The sequence below is a fragment of the Saccopteryx bilineata genome, chromosome 5 (genome assembly GCF_036850765.1).
Source record: "Saccopteryx bilineata isolate mSacBil1 chromosome 5, mSacBil1_pri_phased_curated, whole genome shotgun sequence".
In the NCBI taxonomy this organism is placed as follows: Eukaryota; Metazoa; Chordata; class Mammalia; order Chiroptera; family Emballonuridae; genus Saccopteryx; species Saccopteryx bilineata.
Window position 1 is genome coordinate 62,148,034 of NC_089494.1, and position 25,004 is coordinate 62,173,037.

Genomic DNA, 25,004 nt, shown 5'->3' on the forward strand with positions numbered 1-25,004 from the left:
AGCCCAGGGTTTTGAACTGGCGACCTCAGCATTCCAGGTCAAAGCTTGATCCACTGTGCCACCACAGGTCAGGCACTAAACATTTCTATAGCATTTGAACTGTTGATTATGTTGTATATTCATCACCCAAAGTCAAATCATTTTCCATCACCTTATATTTGTCCCTCTTTACACTTCCCCCCACCCCTTCCTCTTTCCCCAATTCCCCCATCCTACTTCCTTACATCCCCCTTCCCCTGGTAACCACCACACTTTTATCTATGTTCATGAGTCTCAATTTTATATCCCACCTATGTGAGAAATCATCAAGTTCTTAGCTTTTTCTGATTTACTTATTTCACTCAGTATAATGTTCTCAAGGTCCATCCATGCTGTCGTAAATGTTTCTTATGTCTGAGTAGTATTACATTGTATATATGTACCACATCTTCTTTATCCAATCCTCTATCAAGGGCAATTTGGTTGTTTCCATGTCTTTCTTGGCCACTCTGAATAATGCTGCAATGAACATGGGGTGCATGTGTCTTTATGTACCAATGTTTTTGAGTTTTGGGGGTAGATACTCAGTAGAGGGATTGCTGGGTCATATGGTAGTTCTATTCTTAGTTTTTTCAGGAACCACCATACTTTCTTCCATAATGGTTGTACTAATTTGCATTCCCACCAGCAGTGAATGAGGGTTTCCTTTTCTCCACAGCCTCTCCAACCCTTGTTATTATCTGTCTTGTTGATAATAGCCAATCTAACGGGTGTGAGGTGGTATCTCATTGTAGTTTTTATTTGCATTTCTCTAATAGCTAGTGAAGATGAGCATCTTTTCATATATACCTGTTGGCCATTTGTACGTCCTCATGGGAGAAGTGTCTGTTCAGGTCCCTTCCCCATTTTTTAACTGGATTGTTTACTAGTTTGTTGCTGAGCTTTGGAGTTCTTTATATATTTTGAATATTAACCCCTTATTGGAGCTGTTGTTTGCAAATATATCTCCTATTTAGTTGGCTGCCTATTTGTTTTGTCAGTTTCTTTTGCTGTGCAGAAGCTTTTCAGTTTGATATGGTCCCATTCATTTATTTTTGCCTTTACAGTGGTACCTTGAGATACAAACAGACCAACATACAAATTTTTTAAGATATGAGCTGCAACTCGGTCCATATTTTTGTTCGAGATCCCAGTGAAATTCCGAGATACGAGTTGTGATTCGAGAAGCTGCCGCTAGTTGGCGCTTTGGTGCACAGGTGCAGTATCGGCAGTTTAATGTACAAGTTGACTGACTTACGAGCTCGGTTACAGAACGAATTAAATTCGTATCTCAAGGTACCACTGTACTTACTTTGCCTTTTGGAGAGAAAGAGAGGAGAGAGTTGTACTCTATTTTTTAAAATTAATTTAAATCACACCTTTTAAAGTGCATTGTTTAATGTACTTATTGGTAGGTTTTCATTTGTGTTTTTATATTTATGTTCAATTTGTTGCTTTCTGGTTTTTTTCTCTGTCTGCATTTTTGATTATTTGGTGACTTTTGTTTTCTTTTTTTGAAAATAAGTTTTTTTAAAATTATAGTTGACATAGACTATTATATTACTTTCAGGTGTGCAATGCAGTGGTTGGACATTTATATAATTTAGGAAGTGATCACTCCAATAAATAAAGTGCCCATCTGATACCATACATAATCATTACAATTCAAGGTAGGGTAAAAGTAGATTTACAGTTGTTTGTATGGAAAATAATATAGTAATTAAATAATTCTAATAGAATAAATTGTTTTATGTACTCACAACTGTAAACCTTTTGCCCCACCCTGTATTATTGACTATATTCTCTGTGCTGTACTTCACATCTTAATGACTGTTTTGTAACTACCAATTTGTATTTATTAATCCTTTCACTTTTTCACCTCAACCCCTTTCCCATGTAGCAACCATCAAAATCTGTATCTAAGGCTTTCTTTTGTGCTTGTTCATTAATTTTGTTTCCCTTAGAATTCACATATAAATGAAATCATCTGGCATTTGTCTTTCTCTGTCTAAATTATTTCACCCAGCACAATGCCCTCTAGATCCATCCATGTTGTTGCAGAGGTCAAGATCTCATTCCTTTTTATATCTGAGTCATATTCCATTGTATATATGCACCACTTCTTTTTTATCCATTCATCTGTTTTTATTGATGGACACTGAGATTGCATCCAAATCTTGGCCATTGTAAATAATGCTTCAGTGAACATCTGTCTTTTTGATTTAATGTTTTGGGTTTTTTATGTTGTTGTTTTTATTAATACTCAGAATGGAGTATCTTTTTCCATTTCTTTACTTTCGGTCTGTATCTTTTGATCTGGTGAGTCTCTTGTAGACAGTATATGTAGGGATCTTGTTTCGTTATCCATTCAGCCATCATACGTCTTTTGATTGGAGCATTTAATTCACTTGCATTTAAAGTAATTGTTGATAGATATGTACTTATCACCATTTTATTATTTATTTTGATATTTTTCTTCTTCTTAAAGAATACCCTTTAACATTGTATGTAAGACTGGTTTGGTGGTGATGAACACCTTTAGATTTTTTTTTGTCTGGGAAGCTCTTTACCTGTCCTTTGAGTCTAAATGATAGCTTTGCAGGGTATAATAATCTTGTTTGCATATCCTTGCTTTTCTTCATTTTGAATATTTCTTGTCAGTCCCTTCTGACCTGCAAAGTTTTTGTTGAGAAATCAACTGATAGTATTATGGGAGCTTCCTTGTAGGTAACTAACTGCTTTTCTCTTGTTGCTTTTAAGATTCCTTTTTTGTCTTTAACTTTGACATTTTAATAATGATGTGTCTTGGTGTGGGCCTTTTTGGGTTCATCTTATTTGGGACTCTGCACTTTATGGGCTTGTATGTCTATTTCTCCAAGTTAGGGAAGTTTTTCATTATTATTTTTCACATAGGTTTTCAATTCATTACTCTCTTTTTTCTCCTTCTGGCATTTTTGCAATACAAATGTTGATATGCTTGAAGTTATCCTAGAGGCTCCTTAAACTATCCTCATTTTCTTGGGTTCTTTTTTTCTTTTTGCTGTTATTATTGGGTGTTTTTTGCTTCCTTATCTTCCAAATTTCCATTTGATCCTCTGCTTCATCTAACTCCACTGTTGATTCTCTGTAATGTATTCTTCATTACAGTTGTTGTATCCTTCATTTCTGACTGGTTCTTTTTTAATAGTTTAATAGTTTTGCTTTAAAGACTATTTTTGCTGTATATAACATTTTTAGCTGACAGATTTTTGGTTTTTCTCTATACATTTAAAAAATGTTGCACTCTCTTCTGGCCTTCTCAGTTTCAGATGAGAAGTCAGCCATTAATTGAAACATTTTCTTTTGCTGTTTTCAAGACTTGTTCTTCACTTTTGTTTTTAAACTGATAAGAACAGATACTACACTTGATCTTAGCCAAAAGGCCGAGAAGCGATTTTTTTTTTAAATTCACTGAGAGGAGGGGAGGCAAAAAGACAGACTCTGGCCTGGGCGCGTACTGATATCCACCTGGCAAGCCCACTAGTGGGCTATGCTTTTCCCATCTGGGGCATTGAGCATCGAGTTCTTTTTAGTGTCTTCTTACCTTCTGAGGCATGGGCCATGGAGCCATCCTCAGTGCCTGGGGCCAACTCCAGTTGAGCCATGGCTGCAGGATGGGAAGAGAGAGAGAAAGAGAAGCAAGAGGGGGAAAGGTGGAGAAGCAGATGGAGACTTCTCCTGTGTTCTCTGACTGCGAATCAAACCTGGAACATCCATATGCTGGGCTGATGCTCTACCACTGAGCCAAGTTGGCCAGGGCCTCACTTTTTTTTTTTTTAACAGGAGAAAATTAAGTTTAATACCTGTGCATGGGGAAGTTGCATAAGCATGAAAATTCTAAAGACATTGTGGCAACAGTAGGTATATATGTTATTTTAGACAAAGCATAAAAAGTATAGGGGAATAGGGTCTTAGATTTCAGAAGTGAGAATAAACAATTTGCAGGTATTTGAAGAAGAGGAGAAATTCTTGCTAGGTGACTCTGGAACAGTGGGACACAGTGGGTATCTAGTACATATGCTTCTGCTTTCTTGGAGTCTTCCTGTCTAATGCTAAGGTTAAGGTTCCCTTCCTGAAGCAGGTTTTCTCCATATGAACCTCTTAGGCAGGAAAGAAGAAAGAGTCAGAAGTTCTTTCTGAATCTTTTTATTTCTTAATAACCAGCTAAAAATCAAAGACAGCTTTAGGTTGGCAAAACTTCGGTCCCCTTTATTATCCAGAAATGGAAAGAAGTTACTACTATACACTAGGTCCAAAGGTAAAAAGCCAGCACTTTCTAAGATGGTCATGTCCTTGGTGTAGTCAAATGAGTTTGACCCCATTATCTGAGAATGCATGTGTTTATGCACAGAAATGTGTTGGAATTTTTTTCTCTTGGTTTGACTTCTTGAGGGTCCTATCAGTGTACTAATAGGTTCTGATGGTCAAAAAGCCTATGCTTTAAAATTTTGGAGGAGTGATCAGGAATGAAGTTCCCAACTGCCTGGACTAACCTAATTCAGACTTAGGGGAAGAACTGCTTGGTTTTACATTCCTGAGCATTTACTGTTCATGATTTCCAGAGCCATGACTTGGTTCTTGGCTTAAGACCCATCTTTACAGAGCAGAGGGAGAGCAAGCCATTTTAAGATTAACCCTAACATTATCTCTTTCATGTATGTGCCTAGCAGGGAGGAATCACAAAACAATGTTTTGAGGACCTAGACAGAAAAATCACTCTGGTCCTCTGAATGCAACAACTGTTTGACATTTATGTCTTCCTCTGCTATTGTGTCTGCCACTGAGTGTCTTTGCCTGGACTTCTTCGAATTTATTCATGGTGTTTACTGAACTTCTTCATTCTATAAATTCTTGTCTTACCATAATTAGGGCACAGTTTTATTCATTAATTTCCAAATATTTTTTTCTGCTTCATCTCTTTCCCCTCTCCTCCGTAGGATTCCAGTTACATGTATGTTGGACCATTTGGACCATTTTGTATTGTCTAATTGTCCCTGAAGCTCTGTTCATTTTTGTTAAGTCTCATTATTTACTTACTTATTTATTTATTTATTTATTTTTATTCATTTTAGAGGAGACAGAGAAAGAGAGAGAGAGGGGGAGGGAGAGAGGGAGAGAGAAGGAGGGGAGGAGCAGGAAGCAAAAACTCCCATATGTGCCTTGACCAGGCAAAGCCCAGGGTTTTGAACTGGCAACCTCAATGTTCCAGGTCGATGCTTTATCCACTGCGCCACCACTGGTCAGGCCACTCTCAATTTTTTGCCTTGTTCAGACTAGATAGTATGTATCAATTTATCTAAAATTTGCCTTATCTTTTCTTTTTTTAAGTCAGAGTTGGGCAAACAGAGACATACTCTGGCATGCTCCCCAACAGGGATCCACCTGGCAACCCCTGTCTGGGGTGGGTGCTTGAATCAACTGAGCTACTTTTAGTGCCTGAGGCTGATGCACTTGGACCAACCCAGCTATCCTCAGTACCTGGGCCAATGCTTGGAACAACTGAGCCACTGGCAATGGGAGGGGAAAAGAGAAAAGGGGGAGAGGGAGGGAGAGCGATGCAGATGATTGCTTCTCTTGTGTGCCCTGACTGGGAATTGAACCCGTGATGTCTCGTCTGTATGCCAGTCTGATGCTCTATCCACTGAGCCAACTGTACAGGGCCTAGTTACCTTAATCTTTATTTAGTGTTTTTTTACTTTTTTTTTTTAGTGAGAGAGGCAGACTTCTGCATGCACCCTGACCAGGATCTACCCAGCAAGCTCACCAGGGGGTGATGCTCTGCCCATCTGGGGCCCTTGGTCTGTTGCAATCGGAGCCATTTTTTAGAGCCTTAGGCAGAAGTCATGGAGCCATTGTCAGCGCCCAGGGCCAACTCACTTCAATCGAGCCACGGCTGCAACAGGAGAGGAGAAAAGAAAGACAGAAAGAGAGAGAGAAGCAAGAGGGAGAGGGGTGGAGAAGCAAATGGGCACTTCTCCTCTGTGCCCTGACTGGGCTTCGAACCTGGGACATCCACACGCTGGGCTGATGCTCTACCACTAAGCCAACCGGCCAGGGCCTATTTTGTTTCTTATGTTTCTGCAGTTTGGTTTATTTTTAGATATTGTGATTTTTAGATCTAAATTTCCTTTTTTAAAATATTTTATTTATTGATTTTAGAGAGACAGGAAGGTTAGAAATAGAGAGAAAGAGAGAGAGAGAGAGAGACAGAAACATTGATCTGTTTCTGTATGTGCCTTGACCAGGGATCGAGCTGGCAATCTTTGCACATTAGGACAATGTTCTAACTAACCAAGCTATCTGGCCAGTGCTGAAGATAGTTTTAATACGTAGTCGCTTGAAAAGTTTCCTTGGGTACTTCTAACATCTGAGTTATCTCAGTTTAGTCATGTTCTCTCTTTTTCTTTTTCTTTTTTTTTTTTTTAAGTGAGAGAGACAGGCAGGTAGGGAGAGAGATGAGAAGCATCAACTTGTAGTTGTGGCACTTTAGTTGCTCTTTGATTACTTCTCATACATGCCTTGACTGGGGGGTTCCAGCCGAGCCATGACCCCTTGCTCAAGCCAGTGACTTTTGGGTCAAGCCATCAACCATGGGATCATGTCAGTGATCCTGCACTCAAGCTGGATGAACCCACGTTCAAGCTGGCGACCTCGAGGTTTTGGACCTGGGACCTCAAGTAGATGCTCTATCCACTGCACCACCATTGGTCAGGCTTGTGTTCTCTTTTTTCTTTAACAGTGTTTGATTTTCCTTAGGTAATTTTGGATTATATCATGGACATTATGAATGTTAAATAGTGATTTGTGGATTCTGTGTTTTTCTCTGATATGTAGTGTTTCTTTTGACTTAGTAGGCAATTGGACTTGAACTGCAAACTCCGTTTCTTAGTTGACAGCTTCAGTGTCACTTCAGGTATTTTTTGTCTAACCAGTGTGCTTTGAGTCTGCCCTGCTCATGTATGGTTCTGGCATCAAAGAGTTGTTTGTTGTGATTTTGGTGATTCCCCCTATTTTTCTTGCTATTTCCTGTTGCTTTGCATTCTTTCATTGTAGTTTCTCCAGCATTAGTTTTCTGGTTCCCTACTGCAGACAGTTTATTTGCTTTTTGTGCTGTGCTGCCTGCACATGGCCCCCAACTAAAAGTCTTGAAAAAAAGAGTTCACTTCATATAGTTTCCTTCCTTTAAGCACTATTCTCAACCAGCCTGTCTGTCTTTGTTCTTCAGTGCCCTTAGATAGCTTTTTAGTATCTTGTTCTTGTTTCATAGTGTTTTCTCCCTAGAATGGGGAGTGATAGTTTTCCAGTCGGCTCTTACTATGACATTATTGAAAATGAAAGCCCTTGAGTGGGATTTTGTGTGCTACCTGAAACTCAGTGGCACACCAAAACTGGAATACAATTTTTTTTATCAGATGTGTACACCACTGTTTTACTTCCTGTAGTGACAGTGTACATATTAAGTCAGTGTGTATTTGAGATTTATAGTTAAATTCAACTTCTTATCTAAATATCATCATAGCCTTAGATTGATTATTATATAGTATTTTATCCTTATAATTAATATATTAGCATTATACCTTGATTATTATATAATAAATATTTTTTTTCCCTGTATTTTTCTGAAGCCGGAAACGGGGAGAGACAGTCAGACAGACTCCTGCATGCGCCTGACCGGGATCCACCCGGCACGCCCACCAGGGGGCGACGCTCTGCCCACCAGGGGGCGATGCTCTGCCCCTCCGGGGCGTCACTCTGCTGCGACCAGAGCCACTCTAGCGCCTAGGGCAGAGGTCAAGGAGCCATCCCCAGTGCCCGGGCCATCTTTGCTCCAGTGGAGCCTCGGCTGCGGGAGGGGAAGAGAGAGACAGAGAGGAAGGAGAGGGGGGGGTGGAGAAGCAGATGGGCGCTTCTCCTGTGTGCCCTGGCCGGGAATCGAACCCGGGACCTCTGCAGGCCAGGCCGACACTCTACCACTGAGCCAACCGGCCAGGGCCTATATAATAAAATTTTATTGAATGAATAATGGATAATTATAAAGATTACATTTCTATAAATTCTGACTTCCCTTGTACTAGAATGCTATCTCTATATAGCCTTTGAGAGGTGAACTGAAGATGTAAAAGATGCATCTTCAGTTCTAAATTGGGTTAGTGACTAAATTGTAACTAGTTTAGATTTACTGATAGGGGAAATTGACCTCTGAGTTTTACCCCCTTTTTAAAAATTAACTCAAGCACTGGCCAGGTGGCTCGGTTGGCTAACCCACCGAGCATCATCCTGAAGCGCAGACGTTGCCAGTTTGACTCCCAGTCAGGACACACACCAGAACAGATCGACGTTTCTGTCTCTCTCCCTCTTTCCCTTTCTCTCTCTCTAAAACCAATTTTAAAAATTGAAAAAATTAACTCAAGATTCTTTAAAACATGATTGTTGATACTTTTTTATATGAGTTCATCTTAATCTTGTATAACAGTTTTTAGGACAGTATTACAAAAGAAGGCATTAACTGAATTCTTAACTAAATAGTCACAATGGGAGAAGGAAAAACAACTTTAAAATATATTTTCCTTGAAGAAGGTCTAACATAATAATATCTCTTACCAGGATAATTGGGGCCATAAATTGAAGTAGATAGTTAAATCAACAGTACAAGTATATTTTACCACATCTTTGTGCTCCATTGTTTGTTTGTTTTTTTCTTCTTTTTTTAATGTTTATTTTATTGACTTGAGAGAGAGAGAGCAATATCAATCTATCCTGTATATGCCCTGACCAAGGATCTAACCAGCAACTTCTGCCGCTTCTAGACAATGCTCCAACCAACTGAGCCATCTGGCCAGGGCAACGTGCGCTATTGTTTTAAAGATGGTCCTGATGATTATCACTAACAGAAATTTTGTGGTGGATTGTGGTATTACAGAACAGAATTTTTCAGATATTTAAAATTATATTTATGGAGATACTTAGCAAAATGGTAAAGGATCACTTTTGTACTCTGCAATGGCAGCAGTAGAAACAACTTTCCTCTTCAAGCAAGAACCCCATTCAATAAACATTTTTTTTCCTTTAAGATTTCCTACTTCATTTGACCAGGCAGTGGCACAGTGGATAGATCGTTGACCTGGGATGCTGAGGACCTAGGTTTGAAAACCAAAGGTCACCAGCTTGAGCACAGGTTCATCTGGCTTGAGCGCAGGTTTACCAGCTAGAGTGCGAGGTCACTGGCTTAAATGAGGAATCGTAGACATGACCCCATAGTTGTTGGCTTGAGCCCAAAGGTTGCTGGCTTGATCAAGGGGTCACTGGCTTGGCTGGAGCCCCCCTCACCCCCTGCCATCAAGCCACATACAAGAAAGCAATCAGTGAGCAGCTGAAGTACTGCAACATGTTGATGCTTCTCATCTCTCTCCCTTCCTGTCTGTCCGTCCCTCTCTCTCTCTCTCAAAAAAAAAAAAACCCAAAAAACAAAACAATTTCCTACTTCATGTTTAGATTGATTTTTCCAGGTAGATGAACTGGAACTGCCACTCCCACAGTTGGGTTCCTGTTGGAGCTTCCTGATTCTCTGTTGTGTCTACGGTTTCATAGCTGGTAGAGTGATAGCTCTCTGAGTCTGCATAGGAAACTGCTTCTCAGAGGCTTTGTTAAGCTTTCTGCTTCACAAGAGGCAAATTTAGGATTCACTTGTAAATTATTGTACATTGCCTTATTTTTGTTTGTGATTTGAAATTCCCGAAGCTGGGTCAAAAGTAAAATGTTCATTAGGTATATAAAAGAACATATAGATATTAATCTCCTGATAAATAATAGGAAGTAACATTTGAGCTATCAGTGATAATTTGCTACACATTGAAAAGAGAAAAGAAATTCTCAGTATCTTATAAAGTATATTTCTTTTTTTCTTTGCTACTGAAATTGTTTAACTTGATAGACTAATATAATTTATTTAATATTCAAATGTTTTTGTTGGGTTTTTTTTATTTCTAAAAATGGATTGCTCATATATAGTATGCTATCACTTACTTCATCTTTACCTAATAATATATCATGGACATTCTTCTAGATCAATATATAGTTCTTTCCTTTTCTTTGATTGATTAATTTTGGGGTTTTCCCCCCTTTTTTATATAGCCAAGTAATATCCCAGAAAATGAAAGTTAAAAAAAATTAATAATTTACTTAGTTATGGACATTCAGTAACATGATCTTTTAAAATGTAAATTAGTCTAGCCGGTTGGCTCAGTGGTAGAGCGTCGGCCTGGCGTGCAGAAGTCCCAGGTTTGATTCCCGGCCAGGGCACATAGTAGAAGCACCCATCTGCTTCTCCACCCCTACCCCTCTCCTTCCTCTCTGTCTCTCTCTTCCCCTCCCGCAGCCGAGGCTCCATTGGAGCAAAGATGGCCCGGGCGCTGGGGATGGCTCCTTGGCCTCTGCCCCAGGCACTAGAGTGGCTCTGGTCGCGACAGAGAGACGCCCCGGACGGACAGAGCATCGCCTCCTGGTGGGCAGAGCGTCCCCCCCTGGTGGGCGTGCCGGGTGGATCCCGTTCGGGCGTATGTGGGAGCCTGTCTGACTGTCTCTCCCCGATTCCGGCTTCAGAAAAATACAGGAAATAAAAAAAAAAGAAACACATGAGGAAAAATCTTCTTGGAAGGCTGAGGCTCTCCTCAAAAAAAAAAGGCGTGACCTGTGGTGGCACAGTGGATAAAGCGTCGACCTGGAAATGCTGAGGTCGCTGGTTCGAAACCCTGGGCTTGCCTGGTCAAGGCACATATAGGAGTTGATGCTTCCAGCTCCTCCCCCCTGTCTCTCTCTCCTCTCTGTCTCTCTCTGTCTCTCTCTCCTCTCTAAAATAAATAAATAAATAAATAAATAAATAAATAAATAAATAGGACCCAGGTTTGAGACCCCGATGTCTCCAGCTTGAGCGCGGGCTCATCTGGCTTGAGCAAAGCTCACCAGCTTGGACCCAAGGTTGTTAGCTTGAGCAAAGGGTTATTACTCAGTTTGCTGTAGCCCCATGGTCAAGGCACATATGGGAAAGCAATCAATGAATAACTAAGGTGTCGCAACAAAAAACTAATGGTTGATGCTACTCACCTCTTTCTGTTCCTGTCTGTCTGTCCCTCTCTCTGACTCTCTCTCTGTCTCTGTAAAAAAAATAATAATAATAAAAATAAAAAGTAAAATGTAAATTAGATTATGCCTCTTTCCTTCAAAGGCTTTCTTTTTCCTGTAGAAAAGATCATTTCCTACCGTGGCCTGCAAGGCTCTGGAATGATCTGGCTTTTGCCTCTCTTTAAATTCCCCTTGTACCACACATCTGCCCTTGCTTACTATAGCCCAAAATAGTTTATTTTATCTGTGGAACTCTTGTATATGATTGATAAGGACTTAAATATCATTTAAATGAATCATTTATGTTTAAGGAAGAAATGAAACTTGAACTGGATAGACTTTGGCTAGATAAAAGGGAGCAGGAATTTCCTTGGCATGGATTCTCCACAAAACGAGGTGACGTCAACACTTGTTCTCTATTTTCTTTATTACAGAGATTTTGTCACACAAGTTTTTCAGTAGATAATATCTCTGTTTGGAGGTGAATAATCTAGGAGTAAAAAAGATTGTTATTAGCTAATGGCCTTAGGCAAGTTAATGGCAGAACTGATGATAGTTTCTGAAGCCAGGACTGTTTGCCTGAACATACGCTTTCTGTGATACCTTATACCAGTGGTTCTCAAACTTTTTGAAGTTGGGTCACATTTAAAATCGTACAAATAATTGTTGGCACACTATGTACAAATTTCTGAGAAATATGTTATAATAATTAAGTCAAATATTAAAGAAAATATAAAGTCCAAGTGTGCTTTTATGGTAATTAAATGAAATAAATACGACAAAATTAAATTTATTCTGACATTAAAAATAATTTTTTTTTGCCTGATCAGGCGGTGGCACAGTGGATAGACCATTGACCTGGAATGCAGAGGACCCGGGTTCACAACCCTGAGGTCGCTGGCTTGAGTGCAGGCTCACCAGCTCAAGCACAGACGGGGTGGCAGGCTTGAACGTGGGCTCATGGACACGACCCCATGATCACAGGCTTAAGCCCAAAGATCACTGCCTTGAGCAAGGGGTCACTGGAGGCCCCCCACCCCTGTCCTGGTCAAGGCACATATGAAAAGCAATCAATAAAGTTGATGCTTCTCATCTCTTGCTGTATTGGCTTATTGTTTCTAGTAGTCTTTTTGTGGATTCTTTGGGGTTTTCGATGTATAGGATCATATCATCTGCAAAAAGTGATACCTTTACTTCTTCTTTTCCGATATGGATGCCTTTTATTTCTTTGTCTTGTCTGATTGCTCTGGCTAGAACCTCTAGTACCACATTAAATAAGAGTGGAGAGAGTGGACAACCCTGTCTTGTTCCTGATTTAAGGAGGAAAGCCTTCAGTTTAGTGCCATTTAATATGATGTTAGCTGATGGTTTATCATATATGGCCTTTATCATGTTGAGATATTTTCCTTCTATACCCATTTTGTTGAGAGTCTTAAACATAAAATTGTGTTGTATTTTATCGAAAGCCTTTTCTGCGTCTATTGATAAGATCATGTGGTTTTTGTTCTTTGTTTTGTTGATATGGTGTATTACATTAACCGTTTTACGTATGTTGAACCATCCTTGAGATTCTGGGATGAATCCCACTTGATCATGATGTATTATTTTTTTAATATGTTGTTGTATTCGATTTGTTAGTATTTTGTTTAGTATTTTAGCATCTGTATTCATTAGAGATATTGGTCTGTAGTTTTCTTTTTTTGTGCCATCCTTGCCTGGTTTTGGTATGAGGGTTATGTTGGCCTCATAAAATGTGTTTGGAAGTATTGCTTCTTCTTCAATTTTTTGGAAGACTTTGAGTAGAATAGGAACCAAGTCTTCTTTGAATGTTTGATAAAATTCGCTGGTATAGCCGTCTGGGCCTGGACTTTTATTTTTGGGGAGGTTTTTAATGGTTTTTTCTATTTCTTCTCTACTGATAGGTCTGTTTAGGCTTTCTGCTTCTTCTTGACTCAGTCTAGGAAGGTTGTATTTTTCTAGGAATTTATCCATTTCTTCTAGGTTGTTGAATTTAGTGGCATAAAGTTTTTCATAGTATTCTACAATAATTCTTTGTATATCTACGGTGTCCGTGGTGATTTCTCCTCTTTCATTTTGTATTTTGTTTATATGAGTTCTTTCTCTTTTTTCCTTGGTAAGTCTTGCCAAGGGTTTGTCAATTTTGTTGATCTTTTCAAAGAACCAGCTCCTTGTTCTATTAATTTTTTCTATAGTTTTTCTGTTCTCTAATTCATTTATTTCTGCTCTGATTTTTATTATCTCCTTTCTTCGGCTGGTTTTGGGTTGTCTTTGTTCTTCTTTTTCTAGTTCCTTAAGGTGGGAAGTTAAGTGGTTCACTTGGGCTCTCTCTTGTTTGTTCATATATGCCTGAAGCGATATGAACTTCCCTCTTATCACTGCTTTTGCTGCATCCCATAGATTCTGATATGTCGTATTGTCATTTTCATTAGTCTGTATATATCTTTTGATCTCTGCACTTATTTCTTCTTTGACCCATTCATTTTTTAAAAGTATGTTGTTTAGTTTCCACATTTTTGTGGGATTTTTTTCCTCTTTTTTGCAGTTGAATTCTAGTTTCAAGGCTTTATGATCAGAAAATATGCTTGGTACAACTTCAATTTTTCTGAATTTGCTGATATTGTTTTTGTGGCCCAACATATGGTCAATTCTTGAGAATGATCCATGTACACTGGAGAAAAATGTATACTCAGTCACTTTGGGATGAAATGTCCTGTAGATGTCTATCATATCCAGGTGCTCTAGTGTTTTGTTTAAGGCCACTATGTCTTTGTTGATTCTCTGTTTGGATGACCGATCTAGAGCCTTCAGCGGTGTATTGAGGTCTCCAAGTATGATTGTATTTTTGTCAGTTTTTGTTTTAAGATCAATAAGTAGCTGTCTTATATATTTTGGTGCTCCTTGGTTTGGTGCATATATATTAAGAATTGTTATGTCTTCTTGATTCAGTGTCCCCTTAGCCATTATGAAATGGCCATTTTTGTCTCTAAGTACTTTTCCTGTCTTGTAGTCAGCCTTATCTGATATGAGTATTGCTACACCTGCCTTTTTTTGGATGTTATTTGCTTGGAGTATTGTTTTCCAGCCTTTCACTTTGAATTTGTTTTTATCCTTGTTACTTAGATGAGTTTCCTGTAGGCAGCATACAGTTGGATTTTCTTTTTTAATCCATTCTGCTACTCTGTGCCTTTTTATTGGTGAGTTTAATCCGTTTACATTTAGTGTAATTATTGATACTTGTGAGTTCCCTATTGCCATTTTATATCTTGCTTTCTGTTAGTTTTGTGTCTTGTTTGATATTTCTCTTTCGTTTTTCTATCTTTTGTTTTTATTTGGTTGTATTCCATACATCTTTCCTCTGTTGCTATCTTTTTTATCTCATGTGCTTCTGTGGTGGTTTTTTCAATGGTGGTTACCTTTGAGTAATGAAAAGGGTCCCTACCCTGTTCATTGTAGCGAACTATTTTGTGAGTACTTTTGCACTCCATCGTCCTTTGCTACTGTTAATCTCCATCTTCTCCCCCTCTTTCTTTTTGTTGTTGTCACAGTTTAAATTTGGTTTTATTGTGTTCTTCTTGGAGCTTTTACTTGTGGCTCTGTTTTTTTTTGTTCTTTGTATCTGATTGGAGAACCCCCTTTAGTAATTCCTGGAGTGGGGGTTTTCTGATGATAAATTCCCTCATCTTTTCTGTATCTGTGAATGTTTTTATTTCTCCTTCGTATTTGAAGGATAGCTTTGATGGGTATAGTATTCGTGGCTGAAAGTTCCTCTCTTTCAGGACTTTAAATATTGGGGTCCACTCTCTTCTAGCTTGTAGAGTTTCTGCTGAGAAATCTGATGATAATCTAATGGGCCTTCCTTTATATGTTGTATTCTTCTTTTCCCTGGCTGCCTTGAGAATTTTTTCTTTGCTGTTGGTTTGTGTCAGTTTCATTATGATATGCCTTGGAGTAGGTTTGTTGGGGTTAAGAAAACTTGGAGTTCTGTTTGCTTCTTGAACTTGAGGCTTTAGTTCTTTCCACAGGCTTGGGAAGTTCTCATCAATTATTTGTTTAAGTATGTTCTCCATTCCATTTTCTCTCTCTTCTCCCTCTGATATACCTATTATTCTTATGTTATTCTTTTTGATGGAGTCAGATAATTCTTGTAGGGCTATCTCATTTTTTTTAATTTTTGAGTCTCTTTCTTCTTCTCTCTGTTGTGCCTCAAGTTGCTTGTCTTCTATTTCACTAATCCTCTCTTCTATCTGACCTGTTCTATTAGCTAAGCTTGTTACTTCGTTTTTCAGCTCGTGAATTGAGTTTTTCATCTCTGTTTGATTTGTTTTTATAGTTTCAATTTCCTTGGACATATATTCTTTGTGTTCATGGAGTTGTTTTCTGATTTCCCTATATTGCCTTTCTGTGTTTTCTTGTATATCTCGGAGGATTTTTAGGATTTCTATCTTGAATTCTCTGTCATTTAGCTCCAAGGTTTCCAATATATTAAATTTTTTCTCCATAGATTTTTCCTCATCTAGCTGTGTTACCTCTCTTTCTTTTGTATCCATGATATTCGATTTTCTCTTCCTTAATGGCATCTGAGGGTGGTTTTGTTGATAGTATTAATGAGATTTAATAAAGAATAAAAAGTTAAAAAAAATAAAAAAATAACAAATCGAAAAAAGTTGTTTTTTTTTAAAAAAAAATTAATAATGAAATAAAGAAAAATAAAATAAAATAAAAATTTTTAAAAAAGGAAATTATTCCCCCCCTCTTTTTTTCCTCTCCTCTCCTCTCCCCTCTTTCTTGAGAAAATCTTGTGGTGGACTGTGAGTTATAACAAACAATGCCTGTGATGGAGGGCCTGAATTTGGGAAAAGTAATAAAGGGGCAAAAAAGAGAGAAAGAAAAAAAAAAAAAAGAAAAAAAAAGGAAAAAAAAAAGAAAAAAAAAAAAAAGAAAAAAAAAAGAGCGTATGGACCCACAAAAAGCAAATAAGGAAAAAATTTGGGTCAAGAATAAAATGATTTGCTTTTAGGTGTTGGTTTTCTAAGAGTTATGATGAGAGGAATAAGAGGAAAATGGAAAAATGGGGGGACAAATTAAAAACTTACTATTGTATTTAGTGGAACAAGAACTAGATAATATGGAGAGCCAGGGATGGGAGCACTGCTAGTGAGTTAAAAAGGTGAAGTAAAAACCCCCCAAAATGCCACAAACATAGGTTTGAGTCCCAGATAAGATAATTTGTTTGTTATTGAGGTTTGAATGAGAGGAGATGTAAAGGAGAAAGGAAGAAACTAATATAGAGGGAGAAAAGAAAGAGAGAGAGAGAAAAAAAGAGGTAACCACTAAAAGAAGAAAAAAGAAAGGAGAGAGAGAGAGAGAGTTAAGGGTTTTGGAGTGCAACCCTCATAGAGAGAAAGGAAGAGAAGAGAAAAGATAATGGGAGATGTAACACTTATGGGTAGTGTAGTTCAAGGAGAGGAGAGAGTAAGACCGGTAGAGAGTTAATCGGCCAAATTGGAGGAGGAAAAAAAAGTCTCAAGAATGAAGATAAGAGAAACAAACGAACAAATATAATAAAATGGGATAGGTTATAAAGTTTGCATATTATTCTTGATTTTGAGAGGTTATCTTCTTGCTTTTTCTTTTCTCTCCCTCTTCCTGGTCGGTGACTCTGTACCCCGGGTTCTGCCCCTTTGGCACGCTCAGGTAGAGGTTTGCAGTTGATAAGTCTCTATGGCAATGTCATGTATTGTGCTTTATTCTCGTTGGGAGTCGAGGCTCATTAGCATTTATAGGCTCCGACAGTGAGAGAGTCCGTGTTCCTGGAGCCTTTCTCCTAGTCTTTCCTTCCTCAATTAGTAGCCTGATAGTCCAGGTATGGGGTTGCTGCTGCCTCTGCCTGGATAGTAAGAGGCTCAAATTGCTGGCAACTCCCCACTCTATTTCCACTCAGCACAGGGCTCTGGGTAAGGCTCAGTCAGTCAGAGCTGCTAGCATAATCAGGCGGGCTTTCCGCCCACTCGAAGACCTCTGGCTCTGCCACTCTATCCGGTAACACAAGCGGGCGCCCACTTCCGGGGCTCTTGGAGGAAACTCTCACTTACTGTCTACAACCAGGATATCCGGCCAGCAGTCTCACGCTCTGAGTGAAACCCCCAACCGCAGGGAAAAGTTGCAGCGTTGGAATTGAGTCTCGCTCCGTCCCGTGTGCGGCTTTTGCAAGGTGCTGGGGCGGCCCGAGATTCCGCTTTGGCCCACACAAAGGCCCCTGACTCTGCCCCTCTGTGCGATAACACGGGCGCGCACTGCGGAGGCACTCGGAGGAATCGCTCACTCCTTATCTGCGCGCGCAAACCAGGATATGAGGCCGGCCGCGGTTCCCTCTGAGTGAAACAGCCTCCAGCATGGAAAATCTCCACCGTTGGGATTAGTTCTCACTCCCTCCCGTGCGTGGCTTTCCCAGGGTGCTGGGGCTGCCCAGAGACTCTGCCCTCAGCCCACAGAAAGGCCTCTGACCCTGCCTCTCCGTGGGGCAACACGGGCACCCACTTCCGCGGCTTAGGAAGAAATCTCTCTTCCACTAACTGCGCACCGACCAGGAGACCGGGTAAAATGGCCGCTCCGCTTGTCTTTCTTTGTTTGGGTTTGGCGCGAGTGCTAGCTTGTATTGCCCGGGTTGCCACAGGATCAGATTTTCCTCGGCTTGGATCTCTGAGCCACAGCCTGGTTCGGCCGTTTTTGCTGCGGGGGCCTGGATCTATTCACCCCCTTTGCCCGCCTCAGTTTCTATATTCACAGTTACCAGAGAAAGCCGCCCTGTTTAGGTTAGTGAGGAAGGCGGAGCATTTCTTACTCCCTATTTCCTTCGGGGTTTGGTTATATATTTAGCCAATTTTTCACTCAATCATACCTTTGGGTGTATTGCGAAGAATCTGGAAGCTCCAAGTATAGGTTTTTCTGTTTCTGGTTGAAGATCTTGTTGAGTTTTGGGGGAGATTTATCGGTATCGCTTCCTACTCCGCCATTACTCTGACGTCATCCCCTCCGCTTCTCATCTCTTTAAAAAAATCATTTTTATGTTACATTTTTTTGAGTTATGCTTTCTAGAATTTGTAAAAAAGAGGGGTTAAAAAAAAAAGACAAAAAAATTATGTTTTTATATATATAAGATACATTCTTAGTAAGATTTAGTAAATTTGGCAGGTCCTGGCACAAATGTGTTAAGTTTTTTCATTCTTGTGTTTATGAGAAACATGAGCCTGATGTGTCCTAGTGATTTCTTCAATGTTTGGGCATATATTTGAAAGTTAAACTCTCATTTCCTCATCAATACATTGAAGAATTCCTCTCTTTTTACTCTTAATTGTATTGAGAGTGGAAAATCCTAATTCACATAAAAAGGATGTTGAAAATTGTAGTAAAATGTTCAAAGCTTTTTTAGATATTGTGCCACATATTCTTCTTTTATAGAAATCCAAAAGGCTTCAAGAGATAATTCCTTATGTTTAATCATCAATCCACGATCAGTGGATATAGCTGCCAGTTCTTCTTCTTCTGTTAATGTTAAACCAGAATCACTTGAAGCTTCCATGAATGGGTTTCTAATCCAATCATATTGTTCAGTGTTAAGTGATGGAAAATACTATAAATTAAATTCTGCTCGTCAGCCTTCAAGTCCTATTTTATTTACACTTAACTTTTGCTCACTTCCAGAATCAGATTCTTCAATATCATGCTTCTTTTTGAGAAATCTATTTCATTTGGGTTTATTTATCTAAAAATAATATAATGATATGTTAATAATAAATATAATAATGATGTGTTAACAAAAAGAGCGGTATTTCCGTAATGAAATGGTATAATAGAGTATATTTATTTTTATATCTGGGCACATGCTGCAAATCAGTGCAGCTAATAATTCGAGGTCCCAAGTGGGAACAGTGCAGAATTAGGAAAATACGGGGTTGGGAGGGCCTTGTAATTGCTACTGGCAAGAACAAAGCATGCCCCAAAACCACACCTTGCTTTATTTATAGGGCAAAGTGAGGCCATTAGCAAATCTTAACTTTACACCAAACAGAGGATAGAAGAAACTTGCCTCCAGTCCTTCCGGGGAATATGGGGGGTAGTGTAAACAATCCAGCACCACAGCTTAACAGCCTTTTGAAACCTAATCAGGCAAGTGAGATGGGGCGTTGGGCAGACTGTCAGCTTACAGCCAATTCCCCACACCTCTGTCCCCCAAAAGTCTAAACTCCAAAAACCCTGTTGGTTTTTTGGTCCCTAACAGGCACATATTTCTCTGGAATACCATAGGATGCACCTGGAAATCTTCTAGGGTGCACCAGTGTGCCCTGGCGCACACTTTGAGAACCACTGCCTTATACCAATTGGATGCATTAATTTTAAAATGTGATAATAGGTACTCATTATTGCAGTATTTTATGTATGGTAAGAACCATAATGTCTGAGTTGTGACATTTCTATTTAAAATAGAATTCTGTGGTAGAGCGTCGGCCTGGTGTGCAGAAGTCGATTCCCGGCCAGGGCACACAGGAGAGGCGCCCATCTGCTTCTCAACCCCTCCCCCTCTGCTTTCTCTCTGTCTCTCTCTTCCCCTCCCGCAGCTGAGGCTCTATTGGAGCAAAGATGGCCCGGGCACTGGGGATGGCTCCTTGGCCTCTGCCCCAGGCGCTAGAGTGGCTCTGGTCGCAACAGAGCGAGGCCCCGGAGGGGCAGAGTATCACTCCTGGTGGGGGGTGGATCCCTTTGAGTGCATGCGGGAGTCTGTCTGACTGTCTCTCCCCGTTTCCAGCTTCAGAAAAATACAAAAAAAAAAAAAATAGAATTCTATTTTGAAATGGCTTAAACATAAGCTATCAGTTTATACTGTTGAGCAGATAAAATACTATATGATTTCAGGGAGTACTTGGTCCACCAATTCAGAACTATGCCTAAGGACTTAATTTCTTTCTGTGTCTGCCCTCTTCCTTGACCAACTTTATCTTAAGATGGCTTCCAGCATCTCACTGGCCATGTGGTTTCTAGTTCACATCCATCAGGGAAGAAAGAGTGACTTCGGCCTAGCCTTCCAATAAAAGGTTTTGAGATTACTTGGACCGTGCTTAACTTGACCAGTCTCTGTGGGCAGATGGAATCATATCTAACCTGAAACTAATTAAACCCCTGACAAGGAATTGGGAGGGGAGGGAATTTGAAGGGGGTCTAGATGGATGTTGGGGAGCTAACAACAAACGTGTGCGTTCCAGTGTCAAACCTGAGCATTATTTGCACTTATGTTAATTTGGTGTGGAGAGAAAATGCCTATGAAATTTTACGTTTAAAATTTTTTAGGAACCTATTTACTTTGATTATTTACTAAAAAGTATCATCTTTTCATGGTCATATCTCATAATACTGGTTTAAAATATGCCATTATTAAACTAATACATCCCAGAAATGTAAGCAGTATAATTCTGATGAAACTTCATAACTAGAGTCATAATAAACTGTTTGGTCTTCATTAAATATGTAGTGAAGTTTATTGTTCATGAAAATGAAACCGATGTTACTTCGTGGGAATACCAGACAAAACAGAGTATTAGTAGAGCCTCTTCACAGTGTTCTGTATTGGGTAGTGCAAATTTTAAGCATGTCTACATGGGGCAAAAAAGGTGAAGTATAAAATTGTACTGTTTATTTGGTTAAATGAAGTTCTGTTCTCCAAACTAAAATCTTTATTTTCCCCATAGGTTAAAAATCACCTGGTATCTAAATTTTTTTATCCACTTTTTAAGTAGGCACCCATACTTTTGTTTAGAGGTAATAATGATTTACGTTATATGTATTATTGTTATAATCAGTCAACAACTTCTGTTGGTTCTTTCTAGAATTCTCTTCTTTTCCTACTTTGTTTCTACTGCCACTTCTTAGTTCAGGTTCTTCTGTGTTATCACTGAATTTAGTAATACGTTCTTGCTGGGCCTTTCTTTTGTCTGATCAGTGTAACTCTAGGATCACCCGCACGAGGCACATTTGTTTAAAATGCAGAATTCTAAGTTGTACCCTAGTAATCCAGAATCCAGGAGAGGGCTGGGAATCATCTGTACCCTAGGAGATTTTTGGAAATCACTGTTCTAGTCTCTTTTTCCTCCAGTGTTTTCCTTCAAGAGTAGTAGTTCTAAACCATTCTTATGCACCGTAGTGACTCTGTCCAAGCATTTGGGTCCCATACAATAGAGGGGGGAAAATGCCTATTTTCACAAAGCAGAAAATAACTATGTGCATTTTATTAAATTTCCTACTTACATTTTAATAAACTACAATATTTAGAAGTACATATTTTTGCTATGGTTTTATTTATTTTTTATTCATTTTAGGGGGGGGGGTGAATGGAAAGAGAAGTAGAGGGAGGAGCAGGAAGCATCAACTCCCATATGTACCTTGACCAGGAAAGCCCAGGGTCTCAAACTGGCAACCTCAGCATTCCAGGTCGACGCTTTATCACACTGCACCACCACTATGGTTTTAAAATATGCGCAAATAAAAATCTACCAGTAGCTGAATATTACAGTGACTATAACATTTTGTACTATGCTGACTCTAAAACACACAGATAATGAAATATATAAGGACTCAGTTATTAGGTAGAAAGCAATGCCTTCATAACCTGGTATGAGGCAAGAAAAGGGGAACACCTAGGGTATAGATATATATTGCTAATATTCCAGAGGTCCACATCTCTGGCATGTCACTTTTACTGGTGATATAGACATTGAGAAATTAGATGTATCATTGCTTGTGAATCATTGCATTTGTTACTGCCTCTTGTAAAACATTCATGCCTTCCTTCGGAATTCCGTTTTCTGCTTATTACTTGGGGCTTTTCATTGTCAAGTGTTAGTATATTTTTTAGTGCTCTCTTTTCTGTTCTAAATTTTCCTCAGATGAATTTGTTCTTTGTGTTTTGGAATGTTCCTTGTGCATTTCACCCTAGTCTTTGCTGTACCTCTGGCTAAGTGTTACTCTCTAAGGTTCATATCCTCTGTGGCTTTATTCCTTTACTCCCCTTTTACTCTTTCCTATCTTTGAGATCAAGAGCTCTTTCATAGGTACCATTTCATGTAGGCCTGATTACATATGCTTTTTTCTCCAACTAGACTATAAGCTCCTTCAAGGTGTGGGCCATATTATATAATTTTATCTTTCTCCAGATACCAAAATATACTTTCTACATTGTATTCAATAAAAGGAGGATTTCAGTTTCATTGCTAGAAATTTTTCTAGCTTTCAAGTAGAAAAATTTGAAATGTGGTCTAGCAAATTTCTTATACTACTATGTTTTCTTGCCTAAGAGAATAGTCAAGGTGCAAGTGGATGTTTTTTATTGTCTTTATCCAAATCTGTGGATCAAGCATTAAGATTTTAGATAAAATAAAATAAAATTCTTGTATTTTAATGTTTTACATTAATTCTAGGCCTCTATATTTTTTCTGTATGCTAGTTACACATGCAGTTTTCCTTGTGTATATATAAAAAGCCTACAGATATAATACATTTATGTTTACATTTAAATTTGCTTTATCACTGTTATTTCAGTGTTAAATTATTTTTGGTATTATTAATACTTTTACTCAGGGTTAAAACTTAGCTAGCAAAATAATTTATGATGTGTATTACTATTGTATAGTTGGATGAATTCTTATAGGTAAAAATGTATATGTTGGAACGGAAATCTTATTTAAGAAATGAACTGTACTATTTCAAATAGAAAACTCAGAGCTCTTTTTAACATTGCAGCTGAGTTAAACAAATAATCTTTCCACCATTACTAAGAAGTACATGTAGTTAAAAATACATTTATACATAATATTTTTTAAAAACCTAGTTAACTTTAAAATATGTAAGTTTTCTTGTCGTTTAGGGTTCTGTGAAGCTGATCATCAAGAGGGTTGCAAATCATTGGTGGTTTCTATTTTCAGATTTCCACATCCCGGAGTAATTTGCTTTAATTTCACCCAATTTAACCTATACTTCACACCATCACCATTCAGCTTTAATAGCTATGTTCTATGCATAAGAAAAGCAGATAAATGTCCACAATTAGGCTGCAAATGATTACAACTAGTTAGGGCTTTATGAAGACAAAACTTAGAGGACTATGGCGCCAAACAAAGCCACAAAAGACGGCTGAAAATGCTGTCTCGAGAAGTCAAGTCTACCATGGCATTTGATTTATCACTTTTGTAGTTGATTTTATTTATTTTAATATATTGGCAGGTGTGCCTACTCTGAGAAATATTCATCTTTATAGAATATTAGTTTTCTGTTATTAATGTATTTTTAATTTTTAATTTATTTGCTTTCTTAAATTTCAGAATAATATATTGAATCTGTTAAAAGTATTATTTAAATTATAGCATATTTGGAAATTAAGCATAGTAGGTTTGAAATGTACTAGCATTTATATACCTTCTCAATGCACTTATGAAATTAAGACTTTTCTGAAATGTTTGTCTATGTGAAATGGTCCTATCAGACATTTGATGGAATATAATTTTATAATTCTATAAAGAATGTTATTCCTAGATGGGTCTTAGCCTGCAAAATATAATTAGGAGATATTTCAAAATGAATATGAAGCGATAAAATATCCTCTAATTTTTGTAATACTCAGTATCACTCATGTGCACACATATAAAAGATTTCAAATTTGTTTTAATCCTATTTGTGTGTATGTTTTTTTTCCATTAGTGAGTTCTTGATGTTTAGTGACAGCATTGTTTTATTTTTTATTTTTTTGTATTTTTCTGAAGCTGGAAACAGAGAGGCAGTCAGACAGACTTCCGCATGTGCCCGACCGGGTTCCACCCGGCACGCCCACCAGGGGGCGATGCTCTGCCCATCCAGGGCGTCGCCATGTTGCGACCAGAGCCACTCTAGCGCCTGGGGTGGAGGCCACAGAGCCATCCCCAGCGCCCGGGCCATCTTTGCTCCAATGGAGCCTTGGCTGCAGGAGGGGAAGAGAGAGACAGAGAGGAAGGCGCGGCGGAGGGGTGGAGAAGCAAATGGGCGCTTCTCCTGTGTGCCCTGGCCGGTAATCGAACCCGGGTCCTCCGCACGCTAGGCCGACGCTCTACTGCTGAGCCAACCGGCCAGGGCCTTGTAATGAAATACTCCTTATTTTAGAAATGTAGTGTTCACTGTTTTATTATGAGGTATAACATTTATTTAAAACATGTACCCATTATAGATGATCCTTATTTTCTTAAATAATAATCAATTAAATAATGTCTTTTTAGTTTACTGTTGCTTAGAAGCCAAAATAAATATAGGTTAAAAACCCAAGCAATTGTAGTTTTTACACACATGTAACAAATACACGTTTATGGGTGCTGACTTTACATTTGGATTAATAGCTTGTTCTCTTTGCTTATAAAATCAATGTATGAAGGAGAGTGTACTGAAAGTTATGTTTAACATATCTTTATTTTAAATAAATTAGTTAATTGTATATCCTACAGAGTAAACCAGTATAGCCATGACAATACAATACAGCTATACAGCTTCACAGTTATATTAAAGTAGTTTCATATGCTATATCATAAAACTTTCAGTCCAATCAGCAACTAAATTTAAATACTGCAAATTGTAGCAGCAAAACAATAATTCTGCTGATTAGCCCCTTTCCATTTCTTGTAAGTGAACTGTTTATGCTGTTGAGTACCTTTTGAAAAAAGAAAAAGCCAAAACAGCCTTGATTAGTCAAGGAGTAATTGGATGACTTGATTTTAGCAAGAGAATGAATTGGTTGATGATAG

The 25,004-nt window shown here is 38.6% G+C and overlaps 1 protein-coding gene and 1 pseudogene across 1 annotated transcript in view; one reads left to right on the plus strand and one right to left on the minus strand.

The window, feature by feature from the left end:
* Window positions 1-25,004, plus strand: part of OLA1 (Obg like ATPase 1) — a 196,264-nt gene that overhangs the window by 80,622 nt on the left and 90,638 nt on the right. The window lies entirely within an intron of this gene.
* LOC136306993 (U2 spliceosomal RNA) lies at window positions 3,329-3,452 on the minus strand (annotated as a pseudogene).